This window comes from Callospermophilus lateralis, chromosome 1, assembly GCF_048772815.1.
Source record: "Callospermophilus lateralis isolate mCalLat2 chromosome 1, mCalLat2.hap1, whole genome shotgun sequence".
Classification (NCBI taxonomy): Eukaryota; Metazoa; Chordata; class Mammalia; order Rodentia; family Sciuridae; genus Callospermophilus; species Callospermophilus lateralis.
Genome location: NC_135305.1, coordinates 82,189,531 through 82,213,245, shown reverse-complemented (window position 1 = coordinate 82,213,245; position 23,715 = coordinate 82,189,531).

The window sequence follows — 23,715 nt, the reverse complement described above, 5'->3', positions numbered from 1 at the left end:
TTAGATAAAGAAGTCTTCTTTTTCTGTCACAGGCAGCACAATTTCTCTCCCAGCTATAAACAGACACCCGTATATTTTGAGCCAATATTCAGTGATAGCCAGCCACAGTAGTGCAATAATTCAAGCATCCACTTTCCTTCTATTGTTTGACCCCAAAATGTTAAGTATAAATATGTGATGTTTCTTCAGGATAAGTGAGATTTCATGAAACAGTCGTTTTATGATCTAACTAAAGTCTATTTAATAAAAAGCCTTTAATTAAGTTGTGGTTCAAAACCAGTCCAAAGCAATGACATGATAAATGCTCTGCTGCTATCATGAACATTATAATTAAATCATAATGTTAAGTCAACCCAGGGCCAGCATTATCTATGTTCACCATTTACATGTTGAACCCCCATATTGTGACTCAGAGCCAAGAAAAAAAAGAAGCAATGTTGCTTTCCTTAACAGGCAAAGAAGTCTGGCTGACTACTCATTTTGCATGTGATCACACCTGTATACCCACACAGCTAAAGATTTACATACCCAAGGTGAATCTGAGAACTATTTTTATTGGTGCATTATAACTATAGCAGAATTCATTATGCCATATTCGTACATGCACAAAGTTTGATCATAATTGACCAGTCTCCGTACTGTCCCTTTTCCTTCATACATCGCTCCCCCTGATCAGCTTACTCTATTCTACTGATCTGTTATTTTAATTAGGGCATTACACATGTAAATGTAATTCATTGTGGCATATCTGTGCATGGATTCAACATAACTTGGTATATTTCAAAACCCAGTACTTCCAAGCCTTACCATTCTCCTTCCCTCCTTCTTGATACCCTTCCTCTACTCTATTGGTCTCTTTGCGTAAGATCTTTAATTCTGTTTTTCCTCTCGCTTTTGGGAACTTATTTTAAATGAAAGCTTTAGCAAACATTGGGTAGTATTCTAATAACATTCACATCTCCCAAAGTTAACACTTTACAGAATCAAAGTCTAAATTACCAATTTAAAAATCTTATGAGGTTCCCAAAACTCATTAATTCTTGGAACCACCACTTACAGGACTTGTAGAAAGTCTATGCATACGAATGTATTAAAATTTGTTTTATTTGCAAGAAACAGACACTAGACAGGACCATGAACACATCCTCAGCCACATGCAAGCCATCTCAGATTATTACATTTCCCCCGCTCCATGCTTCCAACCAGGTTCTTCAACATGCCAGCTGTAACCTTCCAGTAGTAGGTCACTGGTTCTTGCTCACCGGTTGATGCTAGTAGATTCCTTCTAATCAATAGTTCCTATGCTGATTGTTAAGCTTTTGTTCTCACAGGAGTTATTTTCTTTGTTCCCAATTTCTTGACAGGCTTTTCTGGTGACTCAGGAAAGCATAAGTTTTGAGAAGTATCAAGAATGAATTAGCACATCAGAACATTAGTTTTGATAGAAGAAACAGGTCAGTGGAATAACAGTTTCATGATAGCATTTTACTATATTTTCTAAGGGTGGCTGGGCAGAACTACCAGGAGCCAGAAAATGGCTCTTTAGCCATCTTTTCTGTTAAAAGATTACCATCAGCTCTGATGTAGTTGGATATGAGGTGTCCCCCCAGAAGTTCCTGTGTTGCAAGAATATTCAAAGGTGAAAAACAATTAGGAGAGCTGCCGTGGAATCAATCCATCTAAACTAGGATGGACTAAGTGGGTGGGAACTGTAGGCAGGTGGTGCATGGCTGGAGGAGGTGGGATGCTGGAGAGCATGCCCTTGGGAATTGTATCCTTTTCCACTATCTCCTCTCAGCTTGCTAGCCGCCATGAGCAGAAACACTCCTTCACTGTGCTCCCCCACCATGTGCCACCTCACCTTGGGCCCAGGACACTACACTCAGCCAGTCATCGAGTGAACCTAAAGAACTGTGAGCCAAAGTTAAAATCTCCTAAATTGTTCTTGTTGAGTACTTTGGTCACAGCAACAAAAACTGACTAACCCAAGCTCTCTGCCCCTCAGCCCATTAACCTGCTATGAGTACCATCTCCTGATTCCAAACCACCTAAGAGGTTAGCTTAGAGCCAGCTCACCCCTGGTGACAAGACTCATTGTGGCAAGGGTAGGCCTACAACAGTATTCAAACCATGCTTCATGGAACCCCTGGACTCAGAAACTGAGGAGCCCCTAGGGATGGGACTTATGAAACTCATCTCTACTTTGCTACAGTAGCTTTACATCTATGAAAAGATCTGGTTTATTCCAAGAAGAATTTTGTGTTTAAAGGGCCAGTTTTGTTGCTGAAGAGGAAAAAGTTTAAAAATTGCTGATTTAGCTCTGCAAGTCTTGGTGACCCCAGTAAAGCAGCTTTCTGGGGTTCTGGGATCAGTGACCAGTCAGGGCCTAAAACTCCAATATAGATGGGACCACAGGAATCCAATGCCTAGGACCTTGGAGGCTTCCAGAATAAATTACCCCCCTGCCCCCCAGATTTGAGCAGAGGTTGGGGAACGAATGGCTCAGTTTTCAAAATGCCAACCCTGGTCAAAGAGACTTCAGTCTCTATAACCGTGAAACAACCCATCTGAAGCATTCCAGGAGATCAGGGATAGTCAGAACTGAAAAGGCCTGAAAACTCAACTGCTTTATAACTCCTTTTTCAGTCTGTGACGTTGCAAACACCTCTATGGAGACTGCAAAGTGGGCCGAGTTTCCTATTCCTTCCTCCCCCCCACCTCTGGTTTTCCTTTTCCTCAACTCCCTCTTTCCTCCTTTCTTCTGCTACTGCTTCTTTTCCCAAGAAACAGGACCATTTTACTCTACGACTTTTGATTTCTCCCCTTGTTTTCTGGAAAAAGCTCCCTACATTGTAGGAAGCCATCCATGAACTGTGCATGAAATAAAACGACTTTGAAGCCATTAGGCAGCCGCGTCTGGTATCAGGAACTCCCAGTGGCAATCCTGCTGGTTTGAGAACGCCTGGTTCCTGTGGCGTCCTGCCTAGCTCTGGAGTTCAGTACCACACCAGTGATGGGAGTGACCCATTAAGAACCAGAGTGCATGCTTACCTCTACCCCATCCTGTTTTTCCTGAAGAAGCTCCTATAGATTCCTTTTGATCTGTACAGCTACAAATAAAGCCAACTCGGCCTCTTGTTAGAAGTTGTACCTCTGGTTGGCTTAGCCAATTATCGCCTTCCTCTGAAAGCTTATTTCTGGTCTCTCGTATTAAGAGTTACTGTTTTCCCGAGTTTATTTTGTATCCAGCCCATCCTTCCCATGGGAACCCTTTCCCTAGCCCACGTGGGACATAAGCAAGACATCATGCAAAATGCGGTGTGTTTTGTCAACTGATCAGTTATACTCTCCTCCTCCTCCATCCACATGCCCTTAAAGGTCTGGGCCTGCTACACTTATCCCTGGTATTATTGTACTTATTGTATAGATAGATGCCCTTTCTGAGGGCCTCACATGGAAAACATCTTCACTTGCCAAGATTAAAGCTCTACATGCTTGAACCACCAGTGTTTGCAGAAGTCATTGTCAATTCCCTTGACCACGGAATGGTTCATCCATTGTAATACATAATACTCTATCTTACATGTAAACTATTCAATAGGAATTATCTTCACTGCCAAAATATACACAAAAAAGCATTAAGAGCAGACTTGGAAAATACATTGACTAGCTAATCAAATAGGAGAGCACCAGTGGAACATCTTGGAATATTTATGTTGCCTGAATTTTAAGGCATGCACCTCATACACAATGAGAAGAGTGTAAAGATTCTGAATTTTATTCGAGTAGAATATGTTTAACTCCCGCTCCCCATAACTTCATTATATGCCCCCTTTTATAAGTTTAAAAATCTTATACTTGGTACTACCAAGACAAGTCTCAGTAGAAGCCCTATGACCCAGCAGGGTAGCAAATTCATGAGGATGTTAGCAATAAGACCATATCATGCAGAACACCATCATCAGGACTATACCTTTCCCTATACGTCTTACCATACTGCCTTGGAAACTGGGGATGATGGATCGCCACACATTGATGACGTGGAAAGTGACTAAGAATTAGACTTTAGACACTGAATAACTAAACAAAACCCATCTCATTAAATGATGAAACTTTGGTAAAGAAGGAAGAGAATGGACTAATACATTAGATCAGGAATTTGGAGTCAGATATCTGTATTAGCACCCACCAACTGTGTAAATAGCTGCTGATTCAGTTTCCTCCTCTGTAAAATGAGAACTGCCTTGTAGGACTGAAGTGAAGATCAAACAAGATCTTATAAACCACAAGAACCTGAAACATCTTGTTTGTAACCCTTGACTGTTTAGGAAAAAGTGCTAGACATAGTAGACAAATTTCCAGGGATTATAGTATATAAGTACCCCAGGAATCAAGGAATTTCTATGTAAACAGTTTGATTAATTTTTATCTAAAAAATTGTCAGTGAAATAACAGTTTCATAATAAGCGAACTACCGTGTTTTCAGAGGCACTCTGAAAAGCTCCCAAGACGGTAAGAAATGGATGAATAAAATGAATGAGTCCCTTGGTATGGTGCTTGGTATGTACTAAGAACTTTATGAATGGAAGCTCTGAAAGGACAAGTCATGAAGAAAAGTCAGTCAGCAGAGAACCTGCTGCAAAGCACACACACTGCATTTTAAGGCCATGTTAGGTTGATGCTTGTATTTATGGTCTTATGACCTTGAAATCTATGATAAGGTCTGAGATGCCGATGACCTTGAGCCAAACAACCGCTTATTTGAAGAGCCTCAAGAATTTTTTCCTTGATCCTGTAGAGGACTGGGACACCGAATTAACTGGTTCAAACTCTTCAAAGTTCTAGAAGCCCGTTTTCTCCACTCCCCCCACTTTAGTTGGTGCATTATAGTGGTACATGTGATTTATTGTTATGTTGTGTGCATGAACATGTAACTTGGCCAATATGCTCCAGCATCTCCCTGCCTCCCCCTACCTCCTATCCCTTGGTCCCATTCTTCTGGTCATCCTTTGACTTTTAGGAGATCCATCCCCACCTTTATTTTCCTTTATCCTCTCCTAGCTTCTGCATGTGAGAAAACCACCCTTGACCTTCAGAGTTTGATTTAACATGATTTGTTGTTTAACGTAATGGTCTCCAGTTTTATTCATTTTCCTGCAAATGCCATTTCTTTCTGGCTGAAAGAAACTCCATTGTGTGTATATATACCACATTTTCTTTACCCATTCATCTGTTGATCGACACCTAGACTGGTTCCATGGTTTGGTTATCGTGAATTGTGCTGTTATAAACGTGGGTATGCGTGTATCACTGTAGTAAGATGACTAGTACTTCGGGATAAATGCCAAGAAATGGTAAAGCCAAGTCATACGGTGTCCAGACCTCATCTTGATGAGCCTCCATACCAGTTTCCATAGTGGTTGTTCCAATTTACAATAACAGTGTAAAAGTGTTCTTTCCCCCACTCCACCCATACATTCTATTTGTATCCTTGATGACTGCCATTCTGACAGGTGTGGGAGATGAAATCTAATTTTGATTTGCCTTTCCAATTAATTTCTTTCATGTTGGCCATTTGTGTTTCTTTTAAGAAATGTTTATTTAGTTCATTTGCACATTTATGGTTTTTTTGGTATAAAGTTTGAGCTTTTTTGCTAAGTATCCCATAATATGGATGTTTAAGTGTTGAAGGAGCCCTCATTTTGCATTCTTTAGGGTAAGCATTTTGTTTCTAGTTTGATCATATTTAAAATGTTAACTATGAGGTATTCTTAGGTTCTGTGTGCAAATATCTGAAAGATACTGGGAAATTGATCAGACGACGTCCATATATCTACTTGTCCAAGTGATGTGGTAAAAAGAAATGGGCTTGTTAGCTGGACAGATTTGGGTGAAAATCCAGGCTCCTCACTAGACAAGGAAGACGATTTGTGAAAAGTTGGGTAAGTCGTAAGAATCAAAGTTGACATCACCGGCTGTTATGTGGGTATTTAATATGAAGTGATCATTTCTTGCTCCCAAAGAAGTCAATGAAGTTTTATTTGCCACACACAAAAGAAGTTTGAGCTTTATATTCTGGACAGTAATCCTCTGTCAGGAGAGGATCTAGCAAAGACTCTTCTGTTCTGTGGTTTCTCTTCACATTCTTAATCATTGGCTCTCAGAAGCTATTTAATTTGATGCCATTTTGTTTATTAACTCTTGGCATTATTTCCTGAGCTTTGGGGTCCAGTTGATAAAGTTCAAAAACACTAGTGTTGACCCTACATTTTATTCTAGGAGTTGCATCATTTAAGGTCTTAATTTCAAGGTCTTTGATCCATTTTTAGTCGATTTGTGTGGGATGAGAGGTAAGGGTCTAGTTTCATTGTTCTACATATGAACAACAAGTTGTCCCAGCACATTGTTAAAAACGATGTCTTTTCTCCAGAGAATGTTTTTAGCACCTTTATCAAGGTGACTATCTGTGCAAATTTGTCTTCTATTCTGTACCATTGGTCTGTTTCTGTTTTTATGTCAGTACCTTTGGTTTGTGTTAATTTATCTCTGTAGTATTGTGACGCAGAGGCCCGTTTTCTAATGTATTGCAGCTGTACTGTCACACTGTCACCTCCTCTAGGAATGCTACTTTAAGAACTTCTTCCAGAGAGTTGATAAGCAGACAAGGGGGTGAAGGGAGAGTCAAGGAATTCTTCTTCTGGAATCTTGGGTGGTTTACATCTGTTCTTTTACAAGGTATTTACCAAGCACCCAAGTGATGAGCCCAGTAAGTACAATGATAAAGACGGCCCAATTGCTGCCTCAGGCAAAGAAGTGACAGTTCTGCCAAAGTAGAATTTGGAGATAGTTAAGGTAGGGAAAAGTTGTGGAAATGAGAGCAGTTCTTTGTCACTCCTGAACTGGCCCTGTAGCGGGGTGAACTTTGTATTCAGTCCGACACTTGTGAAAGTATGGATATTCATCTGCCCCCAACTATCTCCCTCAAGTGCCTGACATTTGAAATATCATTTCAATAAAAAACTGCCGAGGTCAGCAAGCTTGACCCTCCCTCCTTTAACAGGAATGACAGTAAAAAGCTACAGGGATTCAGTGACTTATTCAACATTGTGAAACTAATTGAGGGCAATAGCACATCAGGGCAAGTCTAAACCCGACTTCTGGCTTCTTTTCAGCCTTAACCAAACCATGTAACAGTCTCCTGTCTGGTAGGGAATACTCTACAGCAGAGAGGGGACTTGGTAAGAATTACAGCCATGTTTATTAGGCTACTGCCACTATACCAATTCGGGCAATCCCACATAGTGACCACTTCTTTAGGGATAAATATTCATCCTCTTATACTTCAGCTTCTAACTGCCCCTGCTGCATCCGGGCTATTAAACTGATCTTGCTGGGAGCCTAAACTAAGCAGAATAGCCACACACCTAAGTTCATGCTACGTCAGCTCCAAGAGTTTTTAAGTGTATTATCCCAGTCAATGCTCACCACAGCCTACGAAGTACTTAGGTTCTATTTTTACTTCCTTTTTGCAATGAAAAAACTTTTTGCAAAGAAACTAACTTGCTCCAAGACCTTGGGCAAGTTACTGACAAAGCAAGTATTCAGACTCAGGCAGTAGAGGGCTTCATGCTCCGAACCCCTATACTTCCATTGACTCCTATTATCTACTGATACACAGAAACCTCTCCAAGTAGCAGCAATTGCATTTCTCCAGTTCTTGTGTGAGAACTCTGAACAGGAAATGGTAGGAACAGTTCGTCTGCTCTGTGATGTCTACAGTTCAGCTGGGATGATACAAATGATATCTCTATGTTCGAGACCTCAATTCTCCTTTGGAGGGTCTCTCCATGGTGATCTGTGGTTCCAAGAGGAAGCATTCCAATGGGCAAGTGCTTACCAAGCTTCTGCTTGCATCAGATATGACTTGCTTTGGCCAGTTAGCATGAGCCATGCCCAGAGCCAACCAGAAGGTGCGGTTCACCTGGAGACACCAATGGACTATACCATCACAATAGGTAAGGGGGATATAAAGGTGGAATGAGAAACAGGTCTTGGCTCAGGCTTTATTCTTTTTCTATATTTTTTAGAAGAAAATTGTTCCCTATAGGAAAAGGGAACTTAAGGATAGTTCCTATTAAGAAAGTAGCTTTCCATCCTCAGACATTTTTTGGACATAATAGCCTCGATTGATTCGCAAATGTTTCCATCTCACTTTAGGAGACCTGACTTAAATAAAAAGGATACCGAGTAGGTTAGTAGAAAGTTTCCTTAAGCTACATTTTGCAGTTTTCTGGAAATCATTTTCATCTACTTTAAAGAAAATGTCTTTAGCAAGTTTGCCACTGAAAATTTTGATTAGAATATTAGCACATAGAGAGAAACCAAGAAGTATAACAAAAACCAGGTGTCTTAACCTGGTATCAACATAACATTTCTTAAGTGAGCAGATTAATGATCTGAGATACTACATGAAAATCTTACAAAAGTTAAAGTATCTTTTTGTAACTTAGAATATAATAGACATCTAGAAATGCTGGGGCTGTGCTGCAGTCTGGCTGGGCCAAATAACCAGGAGGTGACAAGCAACTTGAAGGTTGAAGCGGGAACTGCTTTATTGCGGAACAACAGAGGTATATATACCTGATTACACACAGCTTGACTCAATTAGCATCATCCAGATATAGCAGTCAGCCAATAAGGAGTCCCCACCATCTTAACGGCTCGGCGGCATTGCCCCACAAACCGCTCCTCCTGGCAAACTGCCAGGCACCATCTTGACTTGGTCATGGCCTCCAACAGCCTTGAGAGTTCTAATCCTACTTTTATTCCTATGTGATACTAATCATTTACTGAAGACACAGAGCAGTAGAACAGTAATTACCGATTAAAGACCAAAAAACCTCAAGTTTTAACTCTTGCAGTTTTTGTCCCAATTCAACTAAAACCAGTTAGCCATATGGAAGCAGATCATTTAGTGATTGGATAGTCATTTAATTATAAATTTGTCTCACAGGTATATTTTCATCACTGCTAGAATCATTGTTTTAGCATGTGTAGTAATAGATGTCTATTATATACCTGTGAGTACAAAGTTGCATTTATTCCATTCCAAAGAATACCTGAAGTTGTGTGAGGTAATGTAGAACAAAGATAATCCAGGACACAATGATCTGTTTGCATTTAGAAGTCACTTTCCCAATACAAGATGCCCAGATAAAAATGCATTCCCTTCAAAATATGGAACCACTGAGTTCAATTGTGTTCCCCTTCAGCCAGCTAATTAGAAAGAATTCACTTTGATGAATTTAATCCCAAGTGTGACATAATGACTTCAGAGGATTCAGACAAAAAGTGACAGCCAGAGGTTCTGGAGCTGAAGGGAGATATTTCTCAGAAAGCATGCCCAGCTCAGCATGGAGAGTCTCTCCAGCACTTTCTACCACCAACTCCAGATGTGGGAGCTGATCAGCAGGTTCACAGAAGACCATTCTTCCCAGGGGAGTTCCTTTCAGAAACTGAGGGAACAGTCGTAGGACTCTCAGAATGTGCAGTTTGTGTAAGACCCTTAGGTTAGTTCTAGGAATAGGAAAGTGTCTACATTGATAATGCCAGTTTCTAAAGTTTAGTAAAAGGGGCCAAGAGTATCATAAACTGAGGGTTCTCTAGTGTCCTAATAGGCTCCTAGGCCCAGCATTTTGGAAAGGCCTAACCCTCCTGGAAAGAACCCTTGCTGTACTGGAGCACGGTATGCTTCACGAAGCACTTCAGTATAGAAGAGCTCACCTGGCATTCAGGCCCAGGCTTGAATGCAGACAGTAGGGACCCCCACCCTTTTGAGGTGAAGGGCACAGGATGGGAATGTTCTAAATGAATTACCTAAAGTCACACTGCAGTAAAGGATAGTGTTGCAAGTTGATCTCAAGGCTCCATGGCAGACAGTAGCCTCTCTGCCAGACACAGCCTTTTCTGACCGTCTTTGTCTTTAAAAGGTGTTCAACTCATCATCCCTATTGCTGAAAAACTCGACTCCCATGTTCAGTCAACCTTCCATATCCACAGAGTGGGGATAAGAATTTTAGGAAAAAAATGGAAACTTCTGAAATGAGTTTCGGAATGCAGTGCATTCTGAGGCTAATTGAATAAGGTGACTATTGAATAAGAATTCAATAGCTAATTGAGTAAGACTTGACTACTCAAGTCTCTTGAAGATTTAAGGGCCAGAGTCTCTGGCCTCTTCGACCCAAAGTTTTTTCCTGAAAAAAAAGTTTCAAGCAGAAGTTCCCTCAGACACATTCTGAGCCTACAATTTTATGTTAGCTAGACTCCGAATTAAGATAGCAGTTATTTTTGGTTGGGGTAGTAGAGGCAGTTTTTGGCTACCGGGGCGTTTTTACCACAGTCTAGAGGAGGATTTCACAAAAAGAAAGAGATCTAACACTGATAATATGTAAGGCAACTGAAAGCCTGGTCAGTTCTTATTTGGTGTAAGCCACACAGCCATCTTATTCTCCTGTTAAATGAGGAAAAGGAGGTGCAGAGAAACTAGCTACTTTGCATAAAGACACCAAACTCTTAGCAGAATTCAAACTGCCTTCAAAGCCCCCATCCTTTTCCAGAGTTGTTGTAGCAGTAGAGAAGCTGAAGATCAAGAGTACGGATAAAATGAAGCACTATCTCCTAAAGATAAGAGTAGGGAAAGGCAAATTGCTCAGATAATGAGCAGTCACAGGTTTGAAAGGAAGTAGATTTTATAGTGCCATCGTTCCCAGTTGAAAAAATGGGAACACTGGGGGAAATATTGATCTGGGAGGGCAGGCGCCAGGGTTCTGCTCCAGGGCTCTGATGTACTAGGAAGCACATTTTTAGATGTCATGATCTAAAAGTAGCAGTTCTGCCTATAAACTAAAGAATAGGCTAGAAAATAATGACGATAGTAGTGTCAGCTAACATCTTCCAGTCCTTGTGTTGTTCTGGGCATCATTTAGAGCCCAGTCCCCAGTATTGCCTCACCTTTACCCTCTGATAACCTTAAGAGGTGTGCATATGATTATCCCCATCCTACAAATCAGGAAAAAAAATAGAAGCAAGCACATGGAAGTGCTTTGGACTCCGAGGCTACGTGGCAGGTGGCAGAGCTGGGATGCAAACCTCAGGAGTCTGATCCCAGTGCCCATTAATCCATCATGCTTGGAGTATAGGCATGTATCAATATGGCTAAACATTTAAAAAACTCAAGATGGGTAGGCTTGTTAGCACAGTTTGATCATTGCTGTATACATGTACCAATACTTCACATTATCCCATAAATATGCATAATTGGGCCAATTAAGATTGTATATTAGTTTAAAAATAGAGAAAAAAGCAAATCCAAAATGCTGATTAAGAGAAAGAGTAACAACACTAAGTTCTCTCAACTGAGGGGAAAAAAATACCTGTAGTATCATTCTATTTAACTTTCTTCCAGTATAAGGGGTTATACTGGAGTATCTGGATATTTGGTCAGAATCACTGATGTAATCGTGTACAACTGCACTGAATAGAAACTTAACAGTAGACGTGACTAGATTTGATTATTCCTACTCAACTAGTTAGGTAGCAACCTTGGAAGGAATGGGGAGCCCAGCAAACAGGACCCTAAGAGTGTTGCTGTCATCTCTTGCTTAGAAGAGAGATGCTGTGCTTCACTGTCCAATATGAAGTCTTAAGGCATGCAGAACTATTTAAATAAAGTAAAAAAAAAAAAAAAAATCAGCTCCTCAGTCACTCATTGCATTTCAAGTGCTCATTAGCCAAATGGCTACTTACTGAACACAGCCAACAGCACATTTACATAGCAGCTATACTTAATACTTACTGAGACTATGGACATTATACCCAAAGTAGGCAGGAAGTGAGGAGGATGAGAAAAGTTGAGTGCCAAGCTTGTTCCTCTTTAAAGGAAAAGGGACAATAGTTCTCATGGTGTTCTCATGTACAATTTTGCTTTCATCTCATGGGTCAGGATGACATCGCTTTATCAGTTCCAGTTGCAGGAGAGTTTTGTTTACTGGGCCTATTTACTACCCCGAGCCAAAATGGAATCTGTGGGTAAGGAAGAGAGAATATATAATTAGGGTAAGCATTGCCAGCCTCATACATGAGCTGTACCTAAATTATGGTTGGGTTCATCAAAATACAATGGAAAAGCCATTTACATTTCAGGACCCAGGTCATGCAAAGTAAACCTTTCAGGGGGAGCAGATAATGAAACAGAAACAAATGGAGAAAGAAGTATCAGTGTCAAGGTATACCCAAGGAGAAACCCATTCTTGTGTCCCTGGCCCCTTCAGTCAGAATTCCAAGACATCTGACCACAGCCGGAAAAGGGGAAAGGCTGCTGCAGACTGTCCCACTGCACAAACCACGTGGGCAGGGCTCCCCAGAGGAAGACTCAGCTGACAGCCAACTAGGCAATGGCCAGCCTCCCTGAAGCTACCCTGTGGCCCGATGTTCCCAAATTAAGGGCTTTCCTTGAGATGGACATAAACTAGGCTCTGGCTGCATGCAGCATGGGAGGATTTGCCTAATGAATGCAATAGCTAGGAAAAGGCTGCAGAGAATTTTCAGGGCCCCAGCTGGCAAAGCCCTAAATCCTATGGTCGTGAATTCAAGTTTGAGTGGCGTCGAATTGCGAGGTAGGTAAACATCTGGCAGCACAAGGAATATCCCAGTATGATGGTGAGCAAGAGTTGGGTTCTATGGTTGGACAATTGCCAATAACTACTTTGTCTCTAGCAAATCCTATAGGAAAACATGGTTGTACATAAATATATGTAGATAAAGGCAATGAACTTGTTGATACTACCTTTGTCATATCCAGTTTCACAAAATGTTTTATTTTTGCTGTTGAACAAACAAAAACGTTGGTCGAGTTTGATAGGGGCAGGCATGTCTCCTGATGCATAAGTAATTTTCCATGAAGAAACGTGATGACAGTTAATTCATCTCTAACAAACGCAAAAGAAACTGGTGTGTGTGTATATATATAATATATACACACACACACACACATTACATACATACATATACACACAATGGAATATCACTCAGCATTAAAATAAAATCACAGCATTTGCAGATAATGGAGTTGGAGAATATCATGCTAAGTGAAGTAAGCCAATCCCTAAACAAAAAAGCCCACACACCAAAGGCCGAATATTTTGATAGGTGGATGCTGATCCATACTGATCCATAATGGGAGTGGAGGGAAGCATGGGAGAACAGAGGAACCCCAGATAAGGCAAAGGGGAGGGAGGGGGCTAGAGGTAGGAAGAAAGTGGTGGAACGAGATGATCATCATAACTTTAAGTACGTGTATGTAGACAGTAGTGTCATTCTTTATAGAAGTGAAAAACTGTACTATGAATTGAAATCACTTTTCTGTCATGTATAACTAGACTATTTTAAATTAAAAAAATAAATTGCCAGTAATTCTCCCTGTGTCCCCAGCTTTCTATCCACTCTGGACAATCAAAACTGAATTTTGCATCTGCTTCATGAACGTGTACTGGCTCAAAAGTTTGCTATCTTTCTTAATCTCACTTAAAAACCAGGAAGTCTGGGTACTGAACCCAATTCAAATCAATTCTCCAGAGACCTCTCTGTGCCAGGAGTTATGCTGGGTCTTTAGTCACACTCCACAATCCTGCCATCTGCCTCTGCTGAAAGGCACACCCAGAATGTCTGGTCATTCCTAACCCAATCACTCTCAGTTGTAGTCAATGGAAAGAGTCGAGGAGATAGGGAGCCATTTTAAAATAAGTTCTTTCAGTTTTAGGGAAGCAAAAAAAGTTAGGCTATTTGAGTCCAGAATTTTCATATGCTCAGGCTCAAGTCATTAATGATGGAGCAGACTTTAGCAAGAAAAGTACAAGAGTTTCAGAGTGGAATCACTTTCCCTCTATATCCCATTCTCTTCATTTTGTCTACTTTCCACCCCCAAAATAAGTAGGCGAGAACATTCCAGATCCTTCCCAGAAAGAAATTCAAGACTGAGTGAAATGAGTGTTTTGAGTTGGTGGTTTGATTTTTTTTTTTCTCTAGTAACCTTTCAGGAAGTCACTTAAACTCTACTGAATGCTATTAGATGACCAATCATTCTTTCAAAGCTATATGATCTCAATTTCTTTAGCCTTTTCTCCTTGGTCTTATTTTACAACCTCCTGGTTATTTGTGCTGCTCTCATGGACCTTAAGTTCTTTAAGTTTTCGAGTCAAGAACTACATGCTATATTAGCATATATGTTGAACAAATGTGAAAGACGCTGTGAAGGGTAATATTGTGGTCTCAGATGCTGGGGACAATCTTGGAGATGGAAGATATTGTATATGTAGCAGTGTATGACTACACTTGAAAAACAAAGTAGCACTGGCATTCATTAGATGGTCATCTTCCCAGAAAGATCAGCATGTGATATAAGGCACAGGAAATATTTGGGCTGATGTGTTCTGTTAGAAACAGCCTCATCTGCGAGATTTGGGCAGCTTACCAGAAGGATGTGGGAGGCATGACAGGTTCACTCATAGGCCTCTATTTACAGCAGTCATGTTTTCTGTGCGACAGCGAGTTGGCTATATGGTTCATGGGGAGGTTTGACAGGCTTGTCGAGAGCTCTCCAAAGCCACTCAGAAATGAGTGGCAGCAAAGCTGTCGGCACTCCCTCCTTTGCTCAGAGGAGTTCATTTGGTAGTTCTGCACAGCCTTCCATGTGCCGTTTTCCCCTGTTCTTTGTCTCACCTTGTCTGTGCACCCCAAGTCTAGTGGATGCCGCCCCCGACTAGTGCGGGCAGCTGAACTTAAGGTTGCGCACGTGAAATTCCTCAAATAAAACAGACACACTTTACGTTTAAATCAGGCTTCAAGATGGCTCCTCCGCTCTCAGCCTCAAGCTCCCCAAATGGGAGATGGAGGCAAGTCAGAGGCTGGCATAAGAGCCCATTTAGAAGTGAGCTTTTGTTGGGCAGAGGGGCTCTTGGAGAGTTCCATCCAAAAAAGATCAGGAGACAGTTTCAAGGACAGGAGAGTGTAATTCTACCCAAGGGGCTGCAGGAAGGCATGCCTACATCTGAAGACATTCTGTTACTTCGAGGATCAGGGCAATATCCAGGTCACTGCAATAGGGACAGTCTGATCATGAAAAGGGGTATGCAAATCATTCAGCAAGGGCTTCCCACAGGTGGGGACCGTTTTCTCCTTTCTCAAAGCACCAATGAGCCCAATTCTACCTCTTTTCCTCCCCAACCTTTCATTGCCCACTCAAAGAACTTGCTAAAGAGTCTGCTTGTTTTGACTGACCCTGGTGAATTCCTTCCTCATTTCCCATTCTGTCTTCCCTCCATTTAGTCCAATTTGCTCCCATCCTCACTACAAAAGGAATCATGGTAAAAAAAAAAAAAAATGTCCTTTAAGCCTACTTTTATGTTTAAGTTACTGCTAATTTATTCTCCAAATTTCTTCCCATCTCCTACCCCCATCTCATCGTCACATTCCACCAATCCAAGCACATGTCAAGAACATGTCAAGAACATTCTCCTTCCTCATGAAATCATTTAATTTCCCGATTTGGTCCCAGATAAGCAAAATCTACTTTGATTTTAACCTCCTATTGCAATCCATTCAGATCTTATCCCTGAATATCCAGGATTCATCACTTTGGTCTCTAGACTGAGGAATAGATTCTCTAAACACATGCATTCCAATTCAGTCTTCAGTGAATGGGGCAGGCAAAGGAGATGGTATCTTGGGTAATAACAAAATTTTATGAAAATCTCCAGGCATTGCCAGAGAGCCACACTAAAAATAGTCAACTAGAGCAACATCACAGGATTCATTGGGAGAACAAAGGTTACAGGAGAGACTGTACTTATTGTTCATGATACAAGTCTGTTGACTACTTTCATTCCAAGACCTTCTGATAATCATTCTGTATTTGATGAAGATGAAATGGAACAGGGTCACATGTCATGTCACTTATGATAACTTAGCATTATGGTTGGTTGGGAAACAAGACCAGGCACATGTGGTTCACAAATTTGCTTGCTATAAATTATCAGCACCTGTTTATAATGCACCTTCACTGAGAAAGCAGCTCCAAGAAGGTTATATAGCATGGTTTGAGAATGCTATTAAATATCCCTATTGCTTGTTACAAATTTAAAAGGTTTTGAACTTTACAGACAATCCATAGGTTTATGAATTCAAAGCCACTCAAATAAATCATCCCTGGTAATGAAAAGGGAAAAAAGTGCCTGATATAATTTTCTATTTGTCAAGGTATAATGATGTCACCATCCATTTATCCTCTGCACTTAAAGGTTGAAGCTATTCAACAAATCTCTCCTCAGCCAAATACATCTGGAACCTTAATGGAAGCCACAGCACAAGTTTGATTAGTTCACATATCACTCAATTAGAAGAGGATGCAAAATTTGTTTTTGCCCCATCTTGAACAATTAATTAGAAAGGTAACCTTCGATGTAATGACTAGTAGTGGGACCTTAAGATGGAAAAAATACAGGTTTAGTATGATCTCTTTGATTAGTTTGTAGATTAAATCTCTTTACTTCTAGATGTGCTATTTCTATTCCAATCACTATTTTGATCTATTGTTTTGATTTGTTCTCTAATAATTCAGTTCATCACTGAGAATGTGAGTTAAGGGAGTACTGGTTTTTACCTTAAATGACATGTTCTTATAGAACTTTCATGAATAATTAAGGAGGTTGTTCATACTTCAAGGGGCCAAGTTGAGGATCCAGCATGGGTGGAAGTATAGCTTTTGATTGACGATCCTCAGCCTGGGAGATGGGCTGCCTCGACTAGAAGAATGGGTCATAGTATCATGCAGACTAGTGGCAGCCCTTGTATTTATAAGTGTACTAGATGTAGGGTAATCTCAGGAAGAGCTACCTTAATTTTGCCTTCATAGAAGATGTCATAGCAGAATGGCTGTCCATAAGCTAGAGAGCTGCACAGTCCCAGGACAGTGCTACCAGATGGCACCCAGTGCTCATCCAGGATTCAATACTGGCCAAGTTGGAATCAAACACAAAGGGCTAGTGCAGGGCAGGGCCAACCTTTAAATTCTGTTGGGTGATAGGGAGCATCACTCTGAGCACTGTCCTGGAGATCCATCTACTCTGGTGATGAAACTCTTGAGAAGGGCAGTCCTAGCACCTGAGGTTCAGAGAAAAGTTACCCCAGATATGATAAAGGGAAGTGTTACCACGAGAGGAGGAGAGGCTCTGAAAAGGGAGAAGGGAAGAGCATGGCTAGTGCCTCACATTGGGCGATGGCACCTCACCTTAGGGCATCCAATTGTCAGTGCAGTCTAGAAAAGTCACATCACATGATGTTTGATTTGATTGGGTTTCTTGCAAAAGGAAGTGAAGTGACTGAATCCTCCTTCCAGGTCAAAATAGATTGCTGGCCCCTACTACCACACTTGCCCAAACCCAAGCATTATTCCTGTGGTTTCTTCCGGTCATGAAATCTGTTCTGAGAGCCTATCTTCACAAAGAGGGAGCATCCTGCCATTTGCACTATATTGTCTTAAAGGGCGATAAAGAATATTTATAACAAAATGGGTGGTAGGCACTCTTCATACATCGTCTCATGTGATCTTTAGAGCAATTCCACCAGGAAGATGGGATTATTCGATTCATGAGGAATTGAGTTGAAATTGGTACCCGACAACTTGAATCAAGCAGCCCTATTCTTTAATTGTGGTAAAATTCACATAATAGTTAACATCAAGAACTCGTTAAGAGTATGACTTGGTGACGTTCAGTGCACTCATGTTGTACTCTTGTTACCATGAGCCATATCCGAAACATCATCATCTTAAGAAACCCTGTACCCACACTCTTTCCTCCCCAGTTCTTGGAAGCCAATCTGCTTTTTATCCCTATGGATTTGCAGAGTTCCTAATATTCCCCACTGGGCTACGTTACACCTGGTATTTTAGTGAAATATGGAGGCCTTCAGGTGCTTATAGCATCCCTGAACAGGATCAGGGTGATCAAGAGCCAGGGCCGAGCAAGAGAGTAAGATGTTTAGTGAGACATTTCTGGTACTTTTATTTGTAAGACTGTTTAATACCTAGATCTACTAGCAATATGCAGGTAATTTAAGGACACAAGTAAAGTAGATGGGCTGGGGATGCGCTTCAGTGGTAGAATAATGCTTGCCTGGCATGTGTGAAGCTCTGGTTTAGATTCCCAGCACTGGAAAAAAAAAAAAGAAAAAAAAAAACCAAGAACACAGGGAAAGTGAGATGGAAAGAAACAAGTAGAAGCTGGAAAGCATATGGTATTGAAAAGGATAAGGTTTCTAGAGGATCCAGTTTGGCCCTCCATGGGGATAAAGAAATGGAAGCTAGCATTAAGCAGAGGAAGAGATTCTCTGCAGGTCATGGGAAGTTTTCACAGAAGAATGTTGAAGGAGCATTTTTTAAATTTCAGACATTTGTTTATCCAGTCCCATCTTGGCTGCTTTAAAAATCTGAGTCTATGCGTCCCAGCTCAGGAGGAGGTAGGCTGGGTGCTTAGTGATTGAGCAAGCAATAGCAGGCAGCACTCTGTGCTCAGCCTGCTAAGCAGAACAAGACGAGAAGTTGCTGGAGCCAGTGGTTTCAACTCTTCATAAAACTACGAGAATTTAGAATGTGAGCAAATGCATGAATCCATCAAACCTCCCCAGATTCATGGATGGCCTTAGGGGCGATCATCTCTACTCCAGGGTACTCCATAAAAGGAATGCTTATTTGATCCCTAAAGAATCCAATCCTTGCTATTCCAATGTTCCACACAGTTTAAAAGTGAAACTACATTCTTGGTACATAAACATTTGATTTCTCCAAGTGACAACTTTTGTTCTAACCCCCATGTCTTCAGTATTTTCTGCCCAGATAGACCCAAGGTCCCACTTTTATTTGGGACCTGCAACTTGGGCTGCCTGCCCCCACCTGTCAAAAATCCAAGCATACAGTTTCCAGATGGGAGTCAAAGAAAGTTGCTCTGATCGGAGGGTAAAAGTAGTTGGGAAAAGGAGAAAAGATGGTTGTTACATGGGATTAAGACTCAGTCACATAGGCAGGGAAGTGGACTTGGCAGTCACATGCTCCAATTGTGGCACTTTGGTTCTCAGCAAGATCTGCTGTCCCATCATGCAGCAAAGGGTGCTTTGTGACCTGAGTCTTGTGTGCTGAGCGTGGTTTGGTCTTCTTCCCTTGTTCTGCCAGCTCTCATACACTTGCTTTCAAGGTGCAGCTCACACCCTCTTCCTCCAGGACTCCACCTTCAGGTTAGTCTAAGCCCCGGGAGTTTTTCCATTCTTTATTTCTATAGTATATTTAGTCCATGCCATAAAATGTATTTGCAGCTAGTTTAGAAAGGTAGTTCTCAACCCTTAGTTTTACCCTACATGGGCAACAGTAACTCACAGGGAACTGCTTCCTAAGGTCCAAGCCTCAGGTTGAAACCCTGTCTCCACCCATTACTATATGGCAGTGGGTAAGTCTTGCATCCTCTGAAATATGGGGACAGCATCACCTATCCGCTCCATTTACAGAATTACAAGCATCCATGGAGGTAAGGCATGCAAAAGGATATTGTGAAACAGATGTATCATTTGTAGTCATATCAGGAGCCCAGATCTTGTGCCTTCTAGTTGTGATTTTAAACCAATAGTTTAAGGTTAAACCAAAATTATCTTTTTAAACTTTAGATCAAGCTGTTTAACTCCTTTATTCCTTTACTAAATATTTAAATGCTAACTTGAACCTGCCAAATTATTGTAGGCGATTCTTTCCAGGTATGTCTTATGAACTTCACATTAAGAAAGTTTCGTCTGATACTTCATACAGAACATACATTTAGACATGATTTGGGATGAATGTATTCCAAGTCAGGTTAAAGGCTACAAAACAAGAGTGAAACAAGAACTGAAGAAAACTATACGGCCAAATGGAACAAATTGTGTCTTCCAGAGTTTAAAAAAAACATAAAAGTTATAAGTCATTTGAATATATTAGATAAAGCAGATTGCTTAAGGATAAATTGTACCAAACACTAGGTCCTTAAGAAAAAAGTAGTGAAGTATTATAGGGCTGGGGCTGCAGCTCAGTGGGAGAGGACCTGTCTCATGTGTGAGGCACTGGATTCAATCCTCACCACCACATAAGATTGTGTCCATCTACAACTAAAAAATATTTTAGGAAAATATAATAAGTCTTTACAGTGGTCTTAAGAGCTTACACAGTACACCCCCTAAATGCCCTGAAATTTTCTTCCATAAGTCCAGCCACACTGGCTTCCTTTTTGCTCCCTGACCAGGTGGTCTTAACACTGGATGTTTCCTCTTTAAAGGACTCTACCCATGGACACCTGCTTGGCCGAATACTTCCCTTCCCTCAAGTCTAAACCCCCTTCACCAGGCCTACTCTGATCACATGAGTTAAGTTTGCAGCTCTCCCTCCTATCCTCTGTTAACCCTTAGTTTTGTTTTGTTCTGTAGCATTTGTCACATACTAGATGTTATTACCCAGCTGAATTAATCCCGCCCCCCTCTGGTAGAATGTAAGCTCCAAGAGGCAATTTGTTTTTTTTATTGGTACTATTTGCTCCTCACCCCAGCATCAGGACAGTCCCTGGTAAGTACTCAATTATTTTGAGTGAAAGAATGCTAAAGCTGCCCTGTGTAAGGTGGAACTTGACTTTAGAGACTTATCTGGAAAGGTCTCTGGGGAGACTGCAAAAATCTTCTGGTGAGAAAAGACAGTGGGACAGAAAGTAATAAAAAAGGTAATGGGAAAGAGTAAATTGGTAGGGGTTTTGTTCTTTGAGACCAATTGGCAAAAAAAAAAAAAAGTGAGGATGGAGGTGTAACACTCTGCAGACTTCTGAGAAGCCTATGGATTCTTGGAGAGAGTAGAGCAAATGAATAAGAGCCCAAAAGCATCCTAAGTAGTGTAAGAACTAGGGTAGAAGAAATTTCCTCATGGCTGCTGTATTAGTCCATTTTTCATTGCTATCACAATACCTGAGGCAGAATACTTTTCATAAGAAAAAAAATGAAGCTCACAATTTGAAAGATGGAAGTTCAAGATCAAGTGGCCTTCTCTTTGGCCTCTGGTGAAGACCCACTTTGGTGCATCACAACATGCAGAACCAGGAAAGGAAATAGCCACATGCGGAAAAGGCCAACTTGGAGGTGATCCAACTTACTCTTGCAAGAGCTCCATAAGAGCAGCCATTAATCCCTTCTGAAGGTAGCACCCCTAATGACCCAATTATCTTCTACTAGGCCCAACACCTCTGAATATCACTAAAGACCAAGATCCAGTACATGAAGTTTTAGGGACACACTCAGCATTTCCAAACCATAGCAGTCACCATTCCAGGGATCATACTCACCCCAATACAGAAAAGGATGGGAGAGGGAGAACTTACCAGACACAAGGGTTCATGGTAAATAGTTTTGGGCTTAGCTCATTAATATGTATTTAATCCCACAGGACTTGCAAAGGTGTGTGTATGTTTGGTAGAGGGAGGAAATAGGTTTAACCTGATATTTCCAATATTTCCTTTTATAATTCATTCTAAAGACAGAATTGGATATTCATCAAGTCTATCTGAACCCTTGTAACCTTTGTGAATAGCCACAAAACAGTGCTTTTCAGCAATCTAAGTTATAACGTCCATGTAGATGAGTCCAAGTGAGACTTGAGTATACTTTGATCTAATATGTAAGCATAACCTTGTAAAAAGAAATTGAGTCCCTCGGGTGGGTGTTAACTTCATATAGTTCCCTCAAAGCCCAATCTATTTCCTAAGCATCCTATTAAACTTCCCAGAGGAAGGGAGGAGAGAAGGGAGGGAAAGGAGGAAAAAACACGACACTAAAAGTAGAAACATTACTTTTCAGCTGAAATAACCTCCCTTTGTCAGCTCCCCCTGTAGCATGAAAGTACTTCTGCAGCCACTTGGCCCCTGTCACAGCCTGAATTAGAAGATTCATAAAGAATCAACATAACTAATGTTACCAGATAGGTATTCTTCCTATCAGGGAAATTCAGCAAGATTCACAGACTGACTCTAGTAGTTATTTAACTACTGTCCTCAGGTCAGAAAAAAAAGAAGTCCCATGTAGATTGACATGGGGTTGATATTTCCTTTTGTTAAAAAGGAAACATGCTGGCTCCACATTTCTTGCCATTTCCCAGTCATCTGCTCCCAATAAGGAGAACCTAATCCTGTTACACATTACAGAAGGTTTTAACAGAGGAATTTGGTTACTATTGATCGCCAGCCAAGGAAATTCTCCCTGCAGACGGTAGGGCTTCTTTCTTAATGCCACCGCTCTGGGTGACACGGTAGATGTTCTCCGGAGCTGGCCACACGTTGTAGTACAGCAGTTGAGGTTTTTATCTTTTCCTTTTAGCAGGAGTTATTTCAATAGCTGTCCTTCGAAAGCAACGATGACATGCTAAATGACAGTCTGTCCTGTATTGTTGGGAGCACAAGTCACAATGTCTAGAGTTTCTTTAGCACAGGCCTCTATAGATTAAAACATCTTAAGCACCAAAGTTAATGCAAGAGTTCAGAGGTGCAAAATAATTTAAATGTGCCCAAGTGGTGGCAATAACATCTTTAAAATCTCAGCTGTGAGTTATGGATATGTGGAATATTAAAAATGCAAAGCTAACTCCATTTGCATTTGCAATGCCCCCTAGCTGTTACTGGGGAGGAGGAAATTGCCATCTGCCAAATTCAAGGGCACACTACTTAGTGCTGTATTTAAGTCAAGGAAGAAAATCACTCATTTTTATTCCTCCACTTAACTTGTGCTTATGTAATCTGTCTGGCACTGGAGTCAGTTGTCTGATATTGTTTTCAATCATAGAAAGAGAATATATAATTCAATCATTACACCTTTATTTTCACTTGCTTGACCATCTCATGGAGCCTTATTGCCACCAGTAAATCCCAGCCTGTCCTCAGCACTCAGCTCCAGGACTGTCCGACAGCCAGTGTTAACCAGATAGTATTTTTATTTTGGCCAGGAATGTAAGAATTAAGGATGTTTCATTTGATTTATCAGAAGGGGGCAGAGAATGCATTCATTCACTAGCACCCCTCCGTTTGCCATCCATAGGCCATCTGTCTCCAGCAGGTAAACCTCAAAAAGGTCGAGTATGTACACAAGTAAGTAATATGTTGCAAAGCCAAAAATCACTTTCAATTTCATATCTTCTCCCACTTTGTTGTTCTTTGTGACTACTTCTTGTTCCACCTGCTCTTTGTCTTTTCCTCACACCACTTGTCCAGGTGGTTTTTCCTTGGAATGTTGTCAGGTGAACACGGGGGCATTACCTGCATTGCCCACTGGGTTATGACACTGGCAATACCTGCTGCTGCCCCCTTTCAGCAAAGAGCCCCACAAAGTGCAACTCTCCAGGTAGAGGTTTCTTAGGAGAGAAGCCCAATAGGACAGTGTGAAGAACTCGAGTTAAATGAGGAATCAGATGAAGGAACAAATAATGTGGGATCTCTACTCAGAGCAGCAGCTACTGTTAATAGATCAAGTCCACCATAAATTCCATTCTAGGAACATGACTCCATGTTGTTCTGTTCATCACTACTCTGATGAGGTTGTGGCCATGGTCAAAGTTTGCTC